Below are 10482 nucleotides of genomic sequence, written 5' to 3' on the forward strand. Positions count from 1 at the left end.
TATTTCAGTAACGCTGTATTTCATAAGGTAACAGCCTGCCTGTCTGCCGACTGCACCTTCTGCTCTTCAGCTGATAAGTCTAATGCAAAACTGGCACATGTTGGTTGACCAGTTCTCCCATTAACATGTGCCTTTCAATGCTAAACAGCTCAAGTCATTAAAGAGACAAATACTGTGAACCTGCATAACAGATTAGGCTGTCTAATGTCTTGCGATGTCTAATAAAAGCCCCAAAAATCCCAAATATAAATCTTTTAAAAAAACTCTAAGATCAGTGATGTTAACAGAAATGTAAGGCAATGTTTCAGATGAAGATTGAGAGTAATGTCTAATGTTTTGTTGTTGGTTACTGTTTTGTACTTATTCCTAAATTACACAGTTGGAGTGCCTATTTGGGATTGGTTTTCTAGTAAGAGAGAAAGACAGTAGCCAGAAGGCCAGTCAGACAACAGACACTCAAGAATGAACTCCAGTCCACCAGGGTCAGGATTCTTTGTTTGTGACCTTATGAGTGACACCCACAGATGTTCCGGTTGGCTCTGAAACCACAGGGAGCCAGCAAACAGCCTGGCTCATGCCCTCTCATGCCCATTTTTAACTGGGACAGAGAGTCAGGGGGTAACTGGCCTTCAGGACTTACAGGCTAGTAAACCCAGGTATGGTGAGTCTGGAACAGCTGAGAGACATGAAGCTCTAAAGATGGTGAATCATTTGAATTTGCACGCAGATATTGTCAAATAAAATGTGTTCTTCATGTCAGTATGACATAAAAACTAAAGTTAGCTCAGTCTTTAGCCATCAGCTTCAAAATAAACACACTTATCACACAGTCAGCCGATATTTGCCTTCTGTGAAGGGAGTGTTGACAGGCCTGCAATAACTGACACCCTCGAGGGTTGATAAATAAGTCAGCTGGCCAAACAGAGGAGAGCATCAACAAACTTCAAATGCAGTTACATTATTATCACATGAAGAAGTCAAGATGTTAACCATGTTGGAAAACTAACTGTCAAACACACTATCAACCTCATGGACCTGAGAGTACAGGTAGAGGAGCTCAGACAGGTAGGGGGAGCCAGAGTATGGAGGGCTTCATAGGTGATAATAAGGAGTTTGAAGTGGATACGCTGGAGGATGGGGAGCCACGGGAGTGATGTGGTCACCATTGCGGTAATGTGTGAGAAGACGAGCAGCAGTGTTCTGGATATATTATAGTTCTTGAGAGTTTTGGATGATGAACCGTAGATGAGACTGTTGCAGTCTAATCTGGAAGTGATGAATGCATGGGTGAGGGTGTCAGCAGCTGAAAAGGAGAGGGATGGACGGAGGCAGGTGATGTTTTCCGAGATGTAGAAAGGCTATTTTGGTGATGTGTCTGATGTGGTTGTCAAATAATCAGCATTATTCATGATAGCAATGGTTGACTTTTGTAGGTCATAGTGAGGCATCAGTATTAATCTCAGTATGTTGCATAACTGGTGAAAAACTCCCCAATGTTGGTTTAAATGAGTTCAAGAACTACGACCAAACACCACTTCCTTATGTAGATTGTTCAGATATTACACTCTGCTTACTCAGGACTCTCAAGATGCATAATCTTTTATCTACACAGATTTGAAATCCACAAGCTCAGGACATTGTTTGACTGTGAGAAAAGACTAACAGCACTAACAAAAAGTCAGACAACTGCCTGGAAACAACAGAGATGAGAGCAATTCAGATGTGTGGGTGTTCGTCAGCTGTTATCAGGGCTGTCCTCGTCACTGGTGAGTCCTTTATCTTTATAATGTAGTTCATAATGTGAACTGTGAGTGCTCATCTTGCTGGACCTGACACATTATGTAAGAGGTCGCACTGTGGTCACTGGAAACTTAATCTCTCCTAACAGTCTGGATGTGTTAGGCGTTCAGCTGAACTGACCAAAAACTGGATCATAACATATAGATCATTCCTTAACAGCAAGAGGCTGAGCGTATATGCAACATGTTGAGTCATATAACCTCTAGAAAAGTAGGTAAGCTGATGTCTGAAGGGAATTGTTAGTGATTCTGCCTGCAAAGTAAATGTTACTAAATTTAACTAATACAATATGCTAACTGAAAAGGTCAAAGGCTATTCCTCCTTTATTTTTAGTCTGATTTCTGCTGCAGCTACATTTTCCAATTACTCTTCTGTATAATCTCACACTCAGTAACAACAAGAGCTACCAGAGGCATGTGACTGGTGGTTCTTAAATATAAAACAGCCACTTACTGAGCATGTATGCTCTGTTTCAGCGTCACCCTGCCTCCCAGTGTCATTTACAGCCATAAACCAGTATGACTGTGTCCTCTAGCCTCTGCACAACAGTGCTGGCTTAATGTTCTCCTGGCAGTCACTCATAAATGTGATGCCTCCTTCTTATTTTTAACCTCAAACTGCTCTGAATTGTTAGAAACACAAGAGCGCCTGTGATGATTTTTTTATTTTTTTGTATTGTCGTGCCCAATCCATACAGATGAATCTACAACCTACAGAGAATATTTGCAACAGTTAGGTTACATAAATTGAATTCAAAGTATTGAGTAAAACTGAGCTGTAATCCCAAATTTATTCTGGGTTCGTTTGCAACATCAACAGACTTGGATCGATATCAGTTCATTCAGAATGACAGCTGAGGTCTGATTATGATCCTAATCAGTGAGCGCCTAACATGTTTGTGAAGCACTGTGTAACTTTGTTTTAAAAAAACCCCACTCTATTAAAATAGATGACTGCTGTAACCAAGGTTACAAAAGAAGGAAATGTAAAAGATCCAAAACCATTTAGCATTAATGACTTATTGATGTCAACATTTCGATTTCTCAATACTTTTAAATACCACTTGTTCTGAAACAGCATCAAAAAGTAATAAAGCAAAAAACTACAAATCCCAAATAAGAACTGACTCCCAGTTAACCCTTAAAAAAGTGGATTATCATGATGGGTAGTTACGCACTTAACCATTACCTAATCATTACTTACTTATTTTTTGTACCCGATAGTAAAGTGAAGCATCATAAAGTGCGTGTACCGTATTGTAAAGTGTTACCATATTTGGTATTTAAACCACTGAAACTTAGAAGGATATCATGTGCTCAAGGTGGCAGAGTGGTAGACTCCAGGTGAAAGTCAGTGAGCTTAAAAGAAGTTTACGTACCACTATAGTGATTAGTCCGTGCACCCCTTGTACAGAGGCTGTTGTCCTCTGAGTCGGCGGCCTCTGACCTGTGGCTACTTGTGGCCATTAGAGGTTCTACATAGCACCTCAACCACCCCGAAGAACCGCTGTACAACCACTGAAAGGACCATAGTGGACTAGAGTCTGGTGGGGCCCTAGGTGAAAATAATTGTATTTGTTGATTTTGCATTGACAACTTAGGTTTGCACAGCAATAATGCATGCAACACATGCAACAAGAGTGAGTGCTGTTAGCTGGGGCCCCCTTTGGGAGCACCCCTGCTTAAACGGTTCTTTGTACAGCAGCTTAATGGACTTTGTCAGGGCGTTGGAGTACTGCCCAGGTGTGCTGGGATAGAAAATAGGTGAGAGTTTCCTTGTGTTGACAACCCGACATGTGACGTCCCACGTCCTGAGACGTATTGATTCACTATAAAATGTATAAAGAATCACTATTCTTTGTGTGTCGGGAGAAAAGCCACAAAGCTATCCTAAGCAGCCCTACCTGCGTTTTCACCTCTGTGTGTTTTTATATTGATACATGCCCTGATTCATTTGAGGTACTTTACCTCAGCATTTGTCTCTAAGTGATGCACCTTTTAAATGTCTGTGTTTTGTTGTGAATGTAAGGCATGCTGTCAACATGCCGACACATCAGGCACATGGAAAGCTTGGTCTATATTGAGCATGTGAACTGTACATGTACAAACACTCTCCTTAGAGAGCTGGTTTGTGTTTGAGAGGCCTTTGATTGGCAGTTATGTCTTTATGTAAGACTGTCAATGTTTGAAATTGTTCATTCTTGGAAACTTTATATTGGCAATTATCTAGTTGTGCAATTCATATATTTTTTGCACATGTGTTATTTACCCGCTCTAGGTTTGCTACAATTCATTAGTACATTCTTGAAGCTGGTTAAATACTGTACGTACTACGAAGGTTACTTTAAAAGACACGTTGATTTTTCTGCTGCCAGAGCAACATTTTAGAAAGTACCAAAGAAAACTGCAGATGCATGAACAATCTCTTGTGCAACTGTTTTTCACTGAACTGTGCACGCCACTGCACTGAGCTTGTTCTTATCTGCAGTCAACATCAAAGCTGTGGTTACCTACTTCCTGTACCTCTCTGGACCTGTTTTTGTGACCTCAAACAACAATGTGTTCCAGATTGTCTGCTGATGATTGTCAGAGGAGATGGAGAAGACTCTACAGAAAAAACTCCAGAATTAAGTACAACAGTCCAAGGTACCATAATTAAAGGTCACATATTGTGCAAAATACACTTTACTATGTTCTTCTAACACTAACATGGGTCCTTAGTCTGTCTACAAACCCTCAATTATCCTGTCTGGCTTTTGCCTGCTCCCCTTTTCAGAAAATGTGTGCTCAAACACGCTGTTTTTTCCCCCTTTGTGACATCACAAAGGGCAGTAACCCCTCCCCCAGGTGGGTGCCACCCAAGCCCTTCTAGAGGGGCGTGGTCAGACACAGATCATTTGCATTTAAAGCTACAGACACAGAAATAGCCTGTTCTGAGCAGGGCTGAAATAGAGGGGTTTATAGGCATGATCAAATACAGGATCAGAGTGGATTTAGAACAAGAAACTTCACAGACATGTTTTGGGGAGCTCTGAGACTTATTTAAACTGGTTGAAAAGTTTGACCTTTTAAAAGAAGACATCCATTCAGATTGATGTCTCTCAATCCATTTATTGATCTAATGAATATTTCTGTTGACATATTACACGGTTACACATATTTTAACTTTATAAATAGTCAAATGAATCAAGAGGGATAAAAGCTGTCTTTGGCAGAAATTGTAAAAAAAAAAAAACTGTGAATATGCAATAATGCCTGTGTAAATAAGTCTCTCTTTATGATTTGAATTGTATTTCACTTATAAGTGTTTCATAAAATCAATCTATGACGGTTTTGTGATTGATGAAACTTGACCGTGTCAGTGACCTAAAATCCAGCTGGAATCCTTTAGAACACCTGCAATGGCAACATTTATTCTATTATTTAACTGTCAATATTTTAGTTTTGAAGAGGTCGAACTTTGACGTGAGTGTTTGCTGACCTTAACCAGCAGTCAACTTCATCAAACTAGGAACTCAATAGTTCCTAGATGTTCAGGATTCAAGTTGCAAAAACTTGTGACGCAACTGAATTTGTGGAAAGGAGCATGATACCATGACTGAGTCTTTTTCTCTTCCACACAGTAAACAAGTTGTGAAATCACACATCGTCCCTTCCTTCTGCTCCTTCCACACACACACACACACACACACACACACACACACACACACACACACACACACGCACACACACACACACACGCACGCACATACACACACACACGCACATACACACACACAGACGTGCTAGTGTGACACTGGGTAAACATGAGTTGACATTTCCCAAATGGATGTACAGGTTTTACATTGCATCTTGTGATGTTTGCTGCTTGTTTTTGTTCTAGATATGACGTATATTTGGATCGGAGCTGGGGTCGGCCTCTTATTGGTTGCTGGATACATTATTTTCCAGGTCTGCATCATGAGGAGGTATATGAACGAAAGCACAGGTGAGGGTTATGGACTCTTGCAAATATTAAGTATATTAAGAAACATTCATTCGTCTTTTTAGTTTCTTCTAATTAAGTTTTTTTTGAACTCTTAACTATATGAATGATTGGAAGCACCAGATAATATGACACTATGCTTTAAAGGCGGAATCAGTCATTTTCGAAAACTAGCATGATATTGAAAGTAGTATTCCCTCAGTGCGCACTCGAGCAAGGCGTCAACCCTGCACACTTTTTTTCACACTTTTTGCCAAACACCACATTTCTCCACATTGACACATCATTCAAAACAAGACAGCCTGTGTGTGTTTACACCACCACTGAAACAACACACTCAATGAGCAATCCCCTGAACTGAGAATGCACATGTGCAGACCCCTGTAGCCAATCAGATCACACAGAAATCACAAGCGACCTCCTCTCTGGCTAATCATCGGGGAAGGTATCATCTTGAGTCGGGTTTATAGCAATGCGTATAGTTGCATGAGTCTGGGCTGACGTTTTGCACCTTGTTTGTCAAGTTTTGATTCATTGGTTGATTGATGTCTTTATTTCAAACATGTTTTAAAAAAGTTGTTCACTAAATAAATGACGACAGCCATAAATAATACTAAAGTAAGCCTAAACAGCCATTTCAGTTAACACTGCACATGAAGCAAACATTACATGTTGGAAAAGGAGTATGATGAGGTTTACACTTATTTGATCCTATCCCCTTACATTACAATGACTGTATTCATATCAATTCTAAGGAAAACTATGAATGGAAGCTGAGATGCAAATGATGCAAATTACTGAAAGAACCACAGCAGCTTACCTCCGTTTGGTTGTGGAGATGTCTCTGAAGCGGTTACAGGCACACTTATGTGGGAGAGGTTTAGGTGGAAAGTTAAGAAAAAGTGTGGAAAACGCTGACACGTTTCAGCCTAATGGACTTCGTCAGGGCGTTGGAGTTCTGCCCAGGTGTGCTGGGATAGAAAATAGGTGAGAGTTTCCTTGTGTCGGCAACCCGACCTGAGACGTATTGATTCACTATAAAATGTATAAAAGTAAAATAAGTGAAAGAAAATGGTAAACTGCAGTGGGAAAAAAAATACTGTGGATAGAAAAAATGATAAGCAATTGTAAAACAAACAATCAGTGCAATTCTGTGTACATGATGCTCTTGATGTCTTGTGTCAAGCACTTTGATTTGCCTTATAATTGCTATATAAATAAACTGACCTTGCCTAAGGCTACTGTATTTTATGTTCATGTCATAGTCTGTTCAGTGTTGAGAATGACAGATGTTCCTATGGCATGTACAGTATGTTCATATATTGACAGCATGCTATTGAAAATACTAAAACATTGAACAGTAATGATGATTTTATACTCAGCATACATCATTAAGAAGCATATATGTTTAGATTTAACACAGCTGTGTGCAGCTGGCTGAGTAAAGAACTTATTGTTTTGGTGTTTTGTGTTGATCAAGAAGAGTGTATGGTTTCATGTTTTATATTTCGTGCATCTGCTTTAGCTTTGTGTGTGTGTGTGTGTGTGTGTGTGTGTGTGTGTGTGTGTGTGTGTGTGTGTGTGTGTGTGTGTGTAGCCCTATAGTTTCAAGAACTGTGAAAAATTAATATGTTGAACTTTTTTTTCCTTCAGATGCTAGAGTCTAAACCTTTAGAGGTAAGATATATTTTATTTGTTGTTAAAAACAATCATTGAAGAAATGGAGATGGCACAAATTAAAAAAAATGTAATTTTATTGTAATAATTTGATGTTTGCATCAAATGCTACAGGTGTTCATGTCCTTTATTTACTCTTAACAGCAGCCTCACCAGCTTGCCATAATGCCGTCTCAGCCAATCAGAACATCCCGCACCATTGGTGTCCAATGACATGCAGTGTTAAAGGTCAAACAGAGTGAATCTTCTGCAGGATGATGTGAAACCTGCAGAAGAGGCATGTGGGGAGTATACGATCAACCAGGCGGACAGTTTCCCCCTCAAGTTTTCACACACAAAACACTGTTATAGATCTGTTTTATATCTTATGATGACGAATCGATTGACAATAACATGTAGCAATGTGGTTTTCAAACTAAGTATTTTAAGATAATATGAGAAAAGTGTTTTCATTTGGCTGCTGAGTGTTGTGTTGTTTGATTAAATCTTAATTTTAAAGCCTGAATGTGTGTGTACATTTGTGTTTTGCTTCCACTCCTCCTCCGGAGAATCCAGCTGCTCCACTGACACACATTCCTCACTGAGGCCGTTAAACACACTCAGCAGAAAAGATCTGCACTCTAAGCAATTCTTACATTATCCACAAGAGGGTGGCATACCCCTCAAGTAAAAATACACTTTTTACAGTAACCAAAATGTAACCTCTGAACACCAGAGGAGCCTTCTATACAGTTTTTTTTTTACTGTACTTTGATTTCTGGTAGGGACATCAAAAACTTTATTTTAACCACTAATTTGACATATTGTTACATCTGAAAAATTATAATTTGCCCCATATTACCTTCTTCAAACAACATCTTTAAGCTCCAATTATTCAGACATCACATCACATACATCAGAAACTCTTGCATACTGTATTATATCTACTGTATGTTGCTTTTTTCCAACTTTCAAGGTTGTTTTGTAAAAAAGACACATCTCTCTTCTCTGTTAAAATAAATTGTGGGCTTCAGAGAGTTTCACTTATCATCCCAGGCAGGCCCGCCCACAGAAATGGCTGGGCCCCTGAAAGGCCAAATGAAAAGGCCCTTATCATATTTGATTTCATATACCAGCACATGCATGTTGGATCAGTAGTGTTAGCCTTGACGATACTCGCCTGCTCATCCTGGATGTGATCGATCGGCATTTGGATCTGACTTGAAAACCTTTGTTAACAACTTCTTGTTGGACACAAATGCCAAAGCCAGTTTCATCTTTTTCTTCTAACTTTTTTAGCTTCCCAGCTTTTGTGCAGGTCTTTGCATGACAACACTCAGTCCAATATTACTGGCCAATGGGCTCGCCTGTGGCATTAACATTACCAAAAATAATTTCATACCATTGGAAAAGGAGAGGGTTTAACTTTTGAATCAGCTACATTTTACTGAAGCAACAATAAATTAAATGTTAGTTAACATTTCTTCAATTTAGAATTCACCTTGTTTTTGATGACCTCCATGGAGGCCCCATGAGGCTGTGCCCCAGAAAGTTGATGTACTTTAACTATGATGCTCTTGAGTGCTAGCTTAGCTCACCGCCATGTTCAGTTATGGACGGCACTGTATGTCAGTCATGGCCTGTCACAAGCACCCATGTTCTTTTGCTACTGTTGTAAGTCTCCTGCACATCTCTTAAAGTTACCATGAGTTCATGCAGACTGTTAGTTTTCATATTTTGAATTAATTAATTAAATGTTAGAAGTGTAACGCTAACGCCACTAGCTTCGCCATTTCTCCATGGGATTTCCCATGTTTTCTGTTAGCATCATGCTAAGTGAGGATCAGTGTCCTCTTAGACAGTAAAATTGGAAACCTGTTTGCAACTATAATGCACTTACAAGAAGCTCTGAAGCAGCAGACTAAATTATTTAATTTGTGTCAGAAGAATAACAACACAGAGATGTTAATATAATTTTTGGGAACTTTTATATGGCATAGGTCATTTGTAGGTTTTATATATATTTCTGTGCTTACTGTTTTGAATTGTGGACAACATTTTGTTGTTGAAGAAAGAAGCAAGGAAAGGAAACACACTACCTGTTGCTCATCTCATTATTTCCATTATTCACAGGAAAAATCCAATCTGGCAACAGTCCACTCCGTACGGGGCTCTAGTATGTGGTTTCCCACGTAATATTTTACTCTGAATTCAGAAGGTTAAAGAGCTTTCTTGTAAAGTGGGGACTTCTTTGTGAAAGGAACAGCCATGTTTGTCAAACCGTCGCCAGACAAGACGCACTTATGAGGCCCTGCGAGGCGTCTCTTTTATCATCTGTAAATCAAAAGTGTACCCGATCCCAGAGCTTTTCTCTGAGGTTTGATAAAAGCCAGTAAATTGTCCCCAGAACCCTGAGCTGACAGACTGAAACACAAAGATTTACTGGGGGATCAGATTTCATGAGACAGGAGGAGAGGGGAGAAAGACATGGACACCAACAAAGAGCTACCAGATTAATGACTTGTGTCAAACAACAGGAAAAAACTAACTTTAGATGTAGAAAAAAAAGTTTAAAAAAAAAGGTGTGTTTCTGTGTCATTTCATTGGCCACAAATATCCCCGCACACAATCAGAGGCAGCAGTCTGCCCCCTTCCCTCCTGAGTGTGTGTGTGGTTCAAAATAAAAGGCCTTACTTTGGTCTGCGCCTGCTGTCCTCCACAGCTGGAAGTGTGATTTGCTCGGCGTCAATCTCAACAACACAGCCCTCCATCCCTTCCATCCTGCACAGGAAATTACATTTCCCACTCACTCGCCAAAACCAGAGGTGTGTGTGTTTGTGTGTGCGTGTGTTTGTGTCTGTGTCCTCGCACATGCTCACCTGTCTGTTTCTGTCTGCTACTAAAGTGTGCATGTGCATATGTTTGTGTGTGTGCACGTGAGGCTGCCAAATGTGTTTTCACAGTGTGTGACCGAAGGAGGGGGAGGGGCAGAGGGAGGTTCTGAGCAGAAACAGAGCAACCAATGTTTCATATTACACTTGG

Source organism: Labrus bergylta, chromosome 21 (genome assembly GCF_963930695.1).
Source record: "Labrus bergylta chromosome 21, fLabBer1.1, whole genome shotgun sequence".
NCBI classification, from domain to species: Eukaryota; Metazoa; Chordata; class Actinopteri; order Labriformes; family Labridae; genus Labrus; species Labrus bergylta.